Genomic DNA, 13,695 nt, shown 5'->3' with positions numbered 1-13,695 from the left:
GCTGATCGTATATACTAGAGTCTATTGTGGGTTTTAGATTATGACTAGATTTCTTAAAATATTTTCTATCTCATCTTTAAAGAATTAACCTTTCCCCCGCAAGTGGTCAATTTGATGGGATGAGAGAAACATAAACTTTGGGGTCAGACCTGGGTGAGAATAACAACTGACACTTCTTGGCTCTGTGACTCTGAGCAGATCTCTCTGAGCTTCAGTTTCCAGTTTTCTTATCTGTGAAATACCTCTCTCACACATAGCAAATGCTTCATAAGCTGTAACTATTTTTCATTATGGAGAGGATGAGAGTCAAAGGTGGGAGAATTTTTAAGCAGAAAAGCATCTTCCAACAACATCTTTGAGACTTTTTTTCTCAGAACACTGGTTTTCTGGAATAGAATTCCAACAATAAAAAGAATTTTGTGGGCACCACATTTTGGAAATGGTGGAGGTTGACAAAGTACATTAGTATATTTAACATTCTCAGAAGTCCTACGGTGAAGAAATCAGTTTAACTTTATTTAACCCAGAATTTCCCAAACTTATTTTATTAGGATTTTTTTTCAATAAATAAATTTTAGCTCTGTGAGTCATACTTTGGGAAATGATGGTGTAGAAGAAAATGTCTTATTTTCTAATCTGAATCCTTAATCTCATACTTTGGTTGGGGTGGTCTCATCAGATTGTTCTGTGATGCAGGGGGTGACCAGTCACTGAACTATGTTCCATATCACCTAGGTCTATAATGAAAAACTCATTTCTGTGAGAGCTTAGACAACCTTGTAAATTAAAAATATATTTTTTAAAGTAGTGATAATATGATAGTCTCTTGAAGCATTGCCTTGGAAATTTCTGTTTTGGTTGGTGAGAGAGCAAGGGGGACTATAAACTTGGGTTTTGTTTTTCACATTTTTTATAAAGTTACATGAATTGTCACAACTTTCTAGGCATGATCAATAACTATAATAATCTTCTGCCATAACGATGTTTCAAAAGAAAATGCCAGACGGGTTTAAATACACACACATTCACACAAACACACACTGTGTAGTAATGCATGAGCAGATTAAAAGGATATGTTTAATTTATAAGCCCTACTCTGATTAGAAAAGATAGATGTGGAAAGATCACTAAAGGATAATGTTTATACTCAATTTGCAATAATTGCACATTTCTTTCATCAAGACACATTTTTAACATAATCTCCTAAATCCCAAAGTACATATAAAAATAAAGTCCAGTAAATTACATCAGACAGAATAGGATAAAAATTCTACTCAGAATACCCAAGGGTGTAAATCAAAATGCATAAAAGCAAGCCTAGATATCTGAGAATATTTTTCTAAGAGAATTTTTGGTCCAAATTTTTATTATAGATATTTCAAACATTAAAAAATTAGAAAAATAGTATAATAAACAACCATAAAGAATTGTTAATATTTTTCCATTTTCTACTTCACTTGTATGCATATGTGTTAAAGTGGGCTTCCCAGGTAGAGCTAGTGGTGAAGAACCTGCCTGACAATGCAGCTTAGATGTAAGACACGCTGATTCTATCCCTGGGTCAGGAAGAGTACCTGGAGAAGGCAACGGCAACCCACTCCAGTACTCTTGCCTGGAGAGTCCCATGGAGAGAGGAGCCTGATGGGTTATAGTCCATAGGGTCACACAGAGTTGGACACAATTGAAGCGACTTAGCATAGCACACCACGCACATATACTGAGGGAATAAGCTTTTAAATAATGAATTGCAGACATCATGACATCTCACTTAAAGTATTCTAGCATGTATCTCTCAGAGAAGGCAATGGCAACCCACTCCAGTACTCTTGCCTGGAAAACCCCATGGATGGAGGGGCCTGGTAGGCTATAGTCCATGGAGGGGCTGTGAAGAGTTGGACACGACTGAGCGACTTCACTTCCACTTTTCACTTTCATGCATTGGAGAAGGAAATGGCAACTCACTCCAGTGTTCTTGCCTGGAGAATACCAGGGACGGGGGAGCCTGGTGGGCTGCTGTCTATGGGGTCGCACAGAGTCAGACACGACTGAAGCGACTTAGCAGCAGCAGCAGCAGCAGCAGCAGCAGCAGCAGCAGCAGCAGCGGCAGCAGCATGTATCTCCAATAAAAAGGACATTTTCACACATAGTCACTTAGATTTATCCTGCATATGAAAATGAAAACAACTCTTAAGTTCCCTCTGATATCAGCTCTGTTTTTTACAATGTTTATTTGTTTATTTTCGGCCACATCTTGAGGCATGTGAGATCTTCGTTCCCCAACCAGGGATCGAACCTGTGCCCCCTGCAGTGCAAGTGTGTTAACCACTGGACTGCCAGAGAAATCCCCGATACCAACTCGGGAGTCAAGTTTCTCCAGGAACCAACCAATGTTCATATATTACACTTGGTTGTATCTTAGTAACTCTAGAATGTCCTGCTCATCCCAACATTTTCCGCAGTATATTGACCTTTTGGTGAGACCAGTTGTCTTGCAGGAGGTCCCACCACTGTCCATCCATTTCCTTTTGGGTCATTTAGCTCATTCTTCCATCACCTGTGCTTCATAAAAACCAAAAGTTAGGTCAAAGTTTTGATTACATAAATATTAAATATTTTGGCCTAAATGCCTCATCAGTGGGGTGATCATTTATCCCCATTTGTCTCCTGTTCTGGTGTAACTGTAAATAGTGCCTTTCAGTGTCAAGAATGTCTTGGTTTGGACACCCTATCTGTGAATGAAGCATCCCATTAGGAGAAATAGAATGTCAATTTGTCCTGCCATTAGGATCACTAAGTTTATTCATGTGGTTAGGTGTCCATCAGAGCTTTTAAAAAGTAATGAGCCCTGTAATGAGATTGTAAATTGACTGATTTTGTTATACGTCACACATTTTACTTTCAATAACCCATTAAAATTTTCTGCATCTGGGTGCAATCATGAATAAACAATTCTAGGGACTTTCTGGTGGTCCAGTGGTTGAGACTATGTACTCCCAAGGCAGGGGACGTGGGTTGGATCCCTGGTTGGGGAACTGAGATCTCAATTACTGGTGCACAGAGTAGCCAAAAGAAGAAAATGAGAAAACAATTCTACTTTGTTTGACTCAGGTTAAAGTCACTTCTGCTTGTATTAAAATGGTATGAAAAAAATATCTTTGCAATAAAATAATGATTTCCTATTAGCTGAATTCATGCAGAGGAAAAATGGCAGAGGTTGAAGATTTAAGTTTCTCTAGCCAATTGCATAAATCATCTATATTTTAAAATGACAGGCTCAGTTTTCCTTAAAAATCTTTTTCCTAATATTAAATTAATATTAGCTAATTATGAAAAATTTAGAGAATACAGAAAAGTATAAAAAAGAAAATAAAAATCACCCCTAACTACCCTCTCAGATTCATTTTTAACATTTTAATAGATTTACTTTTGTCTTTTTCTCCTATACAGTTTTACATAGAAAATGCTATAATTACAGAACAAAAAGTTTTACATCACATCTTTTCTCACTTAATTTGTTTCATAAATATTTTTCCATATTATTTCAAGCTCTGTAAACCTTTTAAACATGACTACATAATCTTTCATTTCGTGAAATTCCTACTGTTGAACATTTAAGTTGTTTGCAGATTTTTTTTCCTACAGTGAATTATTTTCCCATATACATATTTTTGTCTACTTGAAATTATCTCCTTAGAAGTGCTCCTAGCCATTTCTGGTTCAGAACTGTTAGATTTGACTTGATTCTTGCTCAGATAAACTCTTAGACTTGTATCATGCCTCAGTTTATCTTTTCACAGGCCTGATGACTGAGGAGGGAAACAAGGAGACCTTTGACGGCCCTCAGGGGCAATGAGCAACAGCAGCGAAGGTACCTGAGGAGCCCCTTGAGTTGCTGCTCCTCGCTGCCTCTGGAGGTGGTGGGCAAGGACACTCTATCCTTCATCTACACTTCATTTGACCATTTCTTTCTGGAAACTGCTGAAGTTGGACGGGGTCTACTTTAGAAACCATACTGGGTCCAGGGATGAACTAATTGTTCAATTGCTAATTGTTCAACTCTTTGCAACCCCATGGACTGCAGCATAGCAGGCTTCCCTGTCCTTCACTATCTGCCCGTTTGCTCAAATTCATGTCCATTGAGTCGGTGATGCCATCCAAACATTTCATCCTCTGTTGCCTCCTTTTCCTCCTGCCCTTGATCCTTCCCAGCAACAAGGTCTTTTCCAATGAGTCGGCTCTTCGCATCAGAGTTGGACTGGTTCCGACCAGAACTGAGTCCAGTGTGAGGCCTCAGTTTCTGGTGACCAGGATGAGTCCTGCTGGGACACCCCACTCTCTCCAGAGCCTGCAGATGGCATCCTCAGGAAAATGGCAGAGGCCCCAAAAGTGTAAGAATCCTCACCGAAGTCAGCCTGCCTAGATCTCTGTGGGGCCTGGTCAAGGGAGGGAAGTAAAATTTCACGTTGTCCCTTGCTTTCCAAGTCCAGATTGGCAGGAAAAAAGTTATTAATCCCTCATTTCCCTATTGCCTTCTCGTTCATCTTAATTTGTGTCCTGAGAAATTGCCTTGACATTTGTTAGGTGGGACCCCCAAAATTTGATTGCGCAGAACTGTGGGTTGTATTCCATTTGTGGCTAGGGTCCTACTGACTGCTGTCAGCTCTCAAGGGAATTTCCTGTCTTTCTTTCTTTTGGTTATCTTGGGGAGTAACTCTGGGTCTTGGGAGGGTAGTTTCTTTTGCATCCTCTTTGGGGATGTCTCTTCATCCAGGGGTTGTTCAATACTGCCAGGAAATTTTGCTATTTGTTCTGATTGAAATCTAACAAGATATTCAAAAGCTTTTTTTTTTTTTTTTTGTAAAGTCTCCCTATGGTCAGAAGTTGGCCAAATTGGAAACTGATATTTGGAGCTTGGTAGGAACTTTTCTTTAGGCTAAGCTAAAATAAACCTGTGTATTCAGAAGAAAAGAAAATGTCCTGAAGTCATTCTGGAAGGATTTACTCACACATTTCAAAGGCACACAGGTCTAAAGCTACAAGGTAGGAATCTTTTGATTTCCATTTTAGTTGAAGATCTCCCTGATCTTTTTCACCTTGGAGAAGGAAATGGCAACCCACTTCAGTATTCTTGCCTAGAGAATCCCATGGACAGAGGAGCCTGGTGGGCTGCTGTCCATAGAGTTTCACAGAGTTGGACACAACTGGAGCGACTCAGCATGCATGCATCACAGTATCCCACCTCTATGGAGTCGGTTGCCATTTCCTTCTCCAAGGCAAAAAAGATAGGAGGCTTCAAATTGTTTCTAGAGCTGAATTTCTGCTTTAGTAAAGACTCGATTTGTAAGGCAAGTATGGTTGCTTTTAATTCCTCAAAGAATTGACTTATGACTTCAAGAGGTTTACCCACCCACCCAACTACGTCATCCTAAATTTACTTGTTTATATCAGGGAGATCTTCAACTAAAATGGAAATCAAGAGATTCCTACCTTGTAGCTTTAGACCTGTGTGCCTTTGAAATGTGTGAGTAAATCCTTCCAGAATGACTTCAGGATGTTTTCTTTTCTTCTGAATACACAGGTTTATTTTATATTATTCTACTTGTCTGATGGCTAAATTAAAAAAAATTGTTTACTTATGTTTCTGCTGGATCTTCCTTGCTGCGCTTGGACTTTCTCTAGTTGCAGCGAGAGGGGGCTACTCTTCCTTGGTGGTGCTTGGGCTCCTCATTGCAGCAGCTTCCCTTGTGGAGCATGGGCTCTAGGTGCTCTGTCTACGTGGGCTCAGTAGTTGTGGCGCATGAGTCTAGTTGCCCGGCACATGTGGGATCTTCCTGGACCAGGGATCGAACCCATGTCCCCTTCATTAGCAGGTAGACTCTTAACCACTGGACCATGAGGGAAGTCCTCACAGATAAAATTTTAAAATTAAAGCTATAAGATGCCTATATTTGTTTGATGTTCCTGTATGTCTATGTATGGATGTTAGAGATTTGCGGTATTTTTCTACCTCCTAACAGTATTGCCAAAATTAATTTGTAAAGAGCTCTATTTAATTGGCTTAAAGATAAACATTTACATTAATCAAATATACTCTCAGAAATATAGAAACTAACCTGAAAGCCTCTCAAGTCCATGTGATCTAGGGTAATCTTTGACAAATAAAAGCTAGTTTAAGCTTGTTGGTTTCATTAAAAGAAGCATGTCTTCAGAGCTACAACATCAAATATAATAATTTCATTCTACCTGGACTTACTAAAAGTCAAATAAGCTCATGTTATCTTTGTTACAGAATTTGTCAGCAAGAAGGATAACTTAACATGATGGTTAGCTATTTAATGTCTCATGAAATTTTTATGAGTCAACTAAACACAATTAAGAACAAATAAATTTGAGAAGATGTGGTTAGTCAAAGCTATAGTTTTTCCAGTAGTCATGTATGGATGTGAGAGTTGGATCATAAAGAAGGCTGAGCACTGAAGAATTGATGCCTTCAAACTGTGGTGCTGGAGAAGACTCTTGAGAGTCCCTTGGACAGCAAGATCAAATCAGTCAATCCTAAAAGAAATCAATCTTGAATGTTCATTGGAAAGACTGTTGCTGAAGCTGAAGTTCCAATATTTTGGTCACTTGATACAAAGAGCTGACTCATTGGAAAAGACTCTGATGTTGGAAAAGATTGAAGGCAAAAGGAGGAGGGTGCGGCAGAGGGTGAGATGCTTAAATAAGACCACTGACTCAGTGGACATGAATTTGAGAAAACTCTAGGAGATAGTGGAAGACAGAGGAGCCTGGCGTGCTGCAGTCCGTGAGGTTGCCAGGAGTTGGACACAACTTATTGACTGAACACAACAACAACAAATTTGGAAATTCCCTGGTGGTTCTGTGGTTATGGTTCTACACTTTCACTTCGGGAGGCACAGGTTTGATCCTTGGTTGGGGAACTAAGATCCTATAAGCTGCGGGGTCCAGCAAAAAAAAGCAAAGCAAAACAAAACAAACAAAAACCCAAGTAAATTAAATAGATACATGTAAGGTTAAAGCTTATGAACAAACTTTTCAATAATAATAATGTTTTAAGATATGTTTACTTAGACATAATTTCCAAAATATTTTTCATAACTTGAAGCCTTAAAGTTATACTGAGATCAGTTAAATGATGGGTGTTCGTTGAATATCCAAATCATTTCTGAATAAGATAAAACAGTGAAACATAAATTACTGACATAGATTTATCTACTTTTGACTTCCTTTTACAGAGGAGCTAAAAATATTAGTAAACATGTTTTGTAATACATTGAACATTTTACCATGAGGAAGACTATACTTCTAGAAATTGTGAAATTTATTTTTGAATATGACAATCCACAGAATGCTGCTGTAACAGTCCACAGTTGTTTACCTCTTTTTTTGTTGTTGTTATGTTTTGGGTGTTGGAGAAGCCTCTTGAGAGTCCCTTGGACTGCAAGGAGATCCAACCAGTCCATCCTGAAGGAGATCAACCCTGGGATTTCCTTGGAAGAAATGATGCTAAAGCTGAAGCTCCAGTACTTTGGCCACCTCATGCGAAGAGTTGACTCATTGGGAAAGACTCTGATGCTGGGAGGGATTGGGGGCAGGAGGAGAAGGGGGCGACAGAGGATGAGATGGCTGGATGGCATCACGGACTCGGTGGACGTGAGTCTGAGAGAACTCCGGGAGTTGGTGATGGACAGGGACGCCTGGGGTGCTGCAATTCATGGTGTCACAGAGTTGGACACGACTGAGCGACTGAACTGAACTGTGTTTTTTCTTTTTTTAATATAAATTTATTTATTTTAATTGGAAGTTAATTACTTCTTTATTTTCATTAAGAATAAAGAATTCAAAGAGTCAAGGTTTCTAATCAATATTTGTAATTAAAACTGCTTAGAAAAATAAGAGTTAAAGGAAACAATTGTGTGAAAATTACATGAAGAAAGTAAAATGACTGGTTGTTTGAGAATGAGGAAGAGAAAAAAACATAGGACAAAACCTGAATAGATGTAAAAAAAGTTGTAAAAGGTTTGTGGAAAAGGATTTTATGTATGGTCAAGCTGACTAAAATGAGAATGGATCTATTTAGATTTGTAAAGAATGAGTTTTAATATCAGAAGTACACAGGTACAGGAGTAGAATTTGGCTTTATCTATGTAAAAGGACAAGTTTGTCTTGGAATGTTGGTCTGCTTTGGACTGTGAAAGTTTGTCGTTGAACTTTTTGGGTAATCTACCTGGAAAGTAAAGATTTGGTCTCTTCCAAACTAATGTATTGTGCTTTATTTTGTCTTTATCAGCACTTTGATTACATAAGAAAACCCTGTCTTCTCAATATTAAAAGATCTAAGTTTTGTTCATAGCTATGCAATCTTCTGTTTGCCTTTAAAATCTTCTATTGTCAACTTAAATGGATAATTAAGTATTATTTCATAATGATCCGAGATCCTATTTAGTAAAATGTTCAAACATTTTGACAACTTCCCCAAATAAAATTATGAATGCAGTCTTTTTGACTTCAAAATACCTTTGAAATTTCCCAGAGGAAGCGTGGAAGATCTCAAAGAATTTGTCTCTCACCTTGTGAAAGAGAGTTGTTAAATTAATTATGTTTATTTGGTATGCTAAATTATGTGGGATGCATTATCAAGTAGTAAGTGATGCCAAACCTTCTTCAGTTCTATGCTTTTGGGTATATATGAGAATATGCTTAGAATCTTATGCCTAAGATTTGACCAGATATTTTTAGGGAACTCAGGTTGACTCTATGGAGCCAATAAAAGCTCCTTGGAAAAACTGACCTTGTACCTTGCTTAAGGCTTTCTGGAAGCCCTACCAGGTGAATAAAGAAGGCTACTTCCAGAAAGGTCCAGAACCTTAGGATAGTTGAAAAAAGAGAGGAATTCAGTCACCTCTTTAAATACACTGGGTGAAGTCTAATATTGAGTTTTTGGTTTGGTTTCTTAGCCTGGAAAGGCTTTTAAAGGTCCAATCTAAGATTCCTTATGAAAAAGTACCAGCAAAGCAGATTTAAAGAGAATCTATGTGGTCAATCACTAGTCTTGCTGCATTCACCTAAATAATCAGGCCAAATTTAACGAGACTAAACACTTGCAGACAAATTTGTCTTATAGTGATTATCTTTGAGAGAAACGAGAGTGATTGTAGAGGAAATAATTATGCTTCATAGAAAATGATAACACAACCCTGCGGATATTAGGTTCTAGTGCTGTTCATTGTCTTTGAGGTTTTGTTACATGCCTGTAAATCAACTGCATCCTGAGTTCTAGTTTCCTCAAATATCAGCTACAACTCTTCAAACTAATGTTTCCAATTTTCTCCCACATGTCTGATTTGGAATCATTAAGAACAAAGACTGCCTTTGAACCTCTTTGGAAGGGATCGTCCCAGGTCCTCCTCACTACCCAGATGGCAGTCAAAGTTCAGGGACTTGAACCCTGGATCTACAACCTCTAATTAAAAAGGGCTTCTCTAGACTTTTGGAATGGCACGCCAGCTGGAGATCTAAAATTAAAATTATCTGGGGAGGTTCCTTTCCAGAAGCTGATGACATCTTGAGGTGACCAGCTCTTTCAAGATCACAGTTCAAGATCTTAATCTCCAGTGTGAAAGCTTTATTCCTTTTTTTTTTTTTTTTTAAATTACTTGCTTTCCTTCTCTGTTAATGCACTGGAAGACAGTATTCCTTAACTCTGGCAACTATCACAAAATCTATTGATAAGGCAATAGCTACATGACAGAAGTTCCTGGACTTTCTTGTGAAGGTAGTCTTAGATAATAGAACTGCTTTAGATTACTTGTTGGCTGAACAAGGAGTCTATGTCATAGTAAATATCTCCTGCTGTCTCTAGACCAACACCTTTGGTGTTGTAGCAAATACAAGAAATTAACAAATAAGCCACTTGGCTAAAACAGGTTGATGCCTTTTCAGGTACATTCTTTGATTTATTAGATACCGACTGGTGTGGCTCATGGGGTCCCTGGCCAAGAGTATACTTAAGTCTCTTGGTATTGTCCTCTTAGTAGTCCTACTCTTCAGGTAGTCTCCCTGGTGTGTTGTGCTTTGCTGCACTTAGTCACTCAGTCGTGTCCAACTCTTTGCAATCCTATGGACTGTGGCCCAGCAGGCTTCTCTGTCCATGGGGATTCTCCAGACAAGGATACTGGAGTGGGTTGCTATGCCCTCCTCCAGGGGATCTTCCCAACCCAGGGATCGAACCCAAGTCTCCCACATTGCAGGCGGATTCTTTACTATCTGAGCCACCAGGGAAGCCCAAGAATGCTGAAGTGGGTAGCCTATCCCTTCTCCAGGGGATCTTCCTGGTCCAGGAATTGAACTGGGGTCTCCTGAAATGCAGGGGGATTCTTTACTAGCTGAACTTCTATCAGAGTTCTTAAGCGTGTGTTTATAGCCATCAGCAGTCCATCAGATTTTTTTCCCCTGCACTTGGAGAAACAAAACCCAGATGAACAACAAAAACAGTTCTTCTGTGGATCTGACATAATCTGTGAGTTTCACAATGAGACAAGAATGACTTAACTTTGATGGCGACTGATAGGGACACTAACGGCAACTGTTTGGTTAGTCTCTCATGTGTGAGGGGATGGCAAAAAGAGGGGGATTGTTAAATTAATTATACAAGGATGCTGTTAAATGGGTGTGGCTTTAGTGCCATGGGGGCCTATGTCAGCGAGTCAGAGTCTAAGCCTGTAAATCTCTCACGGTCACAAAATCAAAAACTCCTAAGGCTGAGGAATCACAAACAGCTAGGCTTTGAGCTATTAGCCAAACAGTGATTGCCTTACTTTGCTTCTGTCTCTTCTTTATAAAAGCCTCTGCCCTTGGGACTTCCCTGGTAGTTCAGTGGTTAATAAGACTTCACCTTCTGATACAGGAGGTGTGGGATTGATCCCTGGGAGTTAAGATCCCACATGCCTCATGGCCAGAAAAACCAAAAGGTAAAACAGAAGTAACACTGTAACAAATTCAAGAAAGCCTTTAAAAACAGTCCACATTAAAAAAAAAATCTTCTAAAAAAATTGTCTCCACAAACTCATGTTGGTGGAGCACTCCTAACCACTTCTGGATTGATGCTGCCTGATTCAAATCAGTTTTGCTCATATAAACTCCTAAAATTAAAAAGAAAAATCATCTCCTTAAAATAAATTATTGGGTTGAAAGTAATGAATTTTTTTTTCATTCATTTTCCCCATGATTATCAAGGTAAGATAAGTTTATCATAGTCAAGTAAAATATAATGAAACTGGGAAGGAAAAAATAGTCTTTCAGAGTCTTCCACCTGGGGGCAACTCATGTTAATGTTTTGACATGATTTCTTCTGATTCATGCAGTTATTTTCTCTTCTAGTAAGGTTCAAGGATATGAACATTTTTAAGGCTTTGGATAATACTGCCAAAATTGCTTTCACTTTATCAATGTGTCCTCTTTCTGGGGGTAAGTTGTGACTGTCCTAAAAAAAACCCACGAACATCTAAAAATGATCAAATAAGCATGATTGTTTCCAAACTTCCATGATTTTGATCTAGCTCTCTAAAAGTCTGTTTGTGAACATGGGAATGGGCATAAAAATGTACAAAACAAATGTTACTTGGAATACTCATGCCAGCTTTTGATTTTTTCACGTAACTAAAGGATTCATTTTTCATAGTCAGGATCCTATCCAATTCCATTGTGTTCATAATTCTAACTTAATTTAAGCTTAACACATTTTCAGTGTGGCACAAGTACAATTGTGCGAAATGCATCAACATATACACTCTGGAGAAGTCTACCCTTTTGAAAGGCTAACTTTTTAATGGTATTTATCCCACAGGCAGTGGGAAATGCCTGTTTAACAGGTAGTCATGGAGAAGGTGATGGCTCCCCACTCCTGCCTGGAAAATCCCATGGACGGAGGAGCCTGGTGGGCTGCAGTCCATGGGGTCGTGAAGAGTCAGACACGACTGAGCGACTTCCCTTTCTCTTTTCACTTTCATGCCTTGGAGAAGGAAATGGCAATCCACTCCAGTGTTCTTGCCTGGAGAGTCCCAGGGAAGGGGGAGCCTGGTGGGCTGCCGTCTATGGGGTCACACAGAGTTGGACATGACTGAAACGACTTAGCAGCAGCAGCAGCATGGAAATCCACTCTGTTTCTTCTGGATAAAGATAGGCTGTCAGACATTTAGCTTGTTTCCTGGCAGGAATAGGGGAAAATGTTCTCCTAGTTAGGTCTTCCCAGTCTTTTTCATGGCATGGTACCCTTGGGAATTAATGATGCTTGTTCTTTACACTGGAGGAAATAAATGAGGCTGATGTAATCCAGGGTGACTACCTGGAAGCCTGGGGTCCCACCGGCCTGTCCTGAGGACTGAGGGATCCATGCTCTAGGGTCCTGTCATCTGTTCATGACATGTCACGGCCAGCTCTGCGTCCGAGGGCCTCTACAGTCATGTATCATTTGATATTATGAAGGCATATCTTCCTTCCTTTCTTTCCTATTTTTCAGAGATTTATTTCTGAATTTATTTTGGTTGTGGTGGGTCTTCGATGCTGCGCATGCACCTTCTCTGGTTGCGGCGAGCAGGGGCTGCTCTGTGTTGTAGTGTATGGGCATCTCGTTGCAGTGGCTTCTTGTGGAGCGTGAGCTCCAGGAGCACGGTCTTCAGCACTGCAGCGCTTGGGCTCAGCAGTTGTGGCGCACGGGGTTAGCTGCTCCCCAGCATGTGGGATCTTCTAGGATCAAGGATTGAACCAGTGTCCTGTGTGTTGCAAGGCAGATTCGTAACCCCTGGACCACCAGGGAAGCCTTCTTTCTTATTTTAAAATCTTGTTTCTCCCTCTCTGCGTGTTGGTATATGTGTGTTTATGTGTGTGTGTTTAATCTATTCCTTGCGTTGATTATGCAAAGACCTTATAACTGGGAACCCCTGCCTTAGTAGAAATGTAGATGTTTTTCTGATAACTTTTTGATTCTACCTCTGCAAAATATGCTTAGCTCCTGTTCCCAAAGTTTTATTTATTTGATTTCTCTCAGCTGGAAGTCATCCTGATTACTGAGTTCTATTAAATATCAGGAAAGTGAAAGTCACTCACTTGTGTCTGACTCTTGGTAACCCCATGGGCTATACAGTCCGTGGAATTCTCCAGGCCAGAATACTGGAGTGGGTAGCCTTTCCCTTCTCCAAGGGATCTTCCCAACCCAGGGATCGAACCCAGGTCTCCTGCACTCCAGGCAGATTCTTTACCAGCTGAGCCACAAAGGAAGCCTGGGCACTTTGATAAAAACTAGGAATAGAAGAATGGTCAACACAGCTTGTGACTCTGAGTGTTCACAGTTTGGTGGAGGGGAACACTGGAGTGGTGAGAGAAAACAAGAAGTAGTTAATGGCAGTTGGTCCAAAGGCCCAGGTCTCCTCCCCGGGGCAGATGGGAAGGCTTCCTAGGAGCTGTAACGTTTGAGCTGTGACTTGAAGGATGAATGAAAGTTTGACATCCTAGTCAGGAAATAGAGTTTGTATTGGATAGGAGACAGAAATCCATGGTTTTGAGAAATAACTGAGCTGAGAGTATGCCTGGAACACCAATTCCAAGTGGCTCCTGAAAGAGAGACAAGGGTCAGTCTAGAGAGGAAGCAGGGTTCGGTTTTGAGGGACTTTGTTTGCT

Source organism: Ovis canadensis, chromosome 5 (assembly GCF_042477335.2).
Source record: "Ovis canadensis isolate MfBH-ARS-UI-01 breed Bighorn chromosome 5, ARS-UI_OviCan_v2, whole genome shotgun sequence".
NCBI classification, from domain to species: Eukaryota; Metazoa; Chordata; class Mammalia; order Artiodactyla; family Bovidae; genus Ovis; species Ovis canadensis.
The sequence above is the reverse complement of the archived record's forward strand: the minus strand, read 5'-3'. Positions refer to the sequence as shown.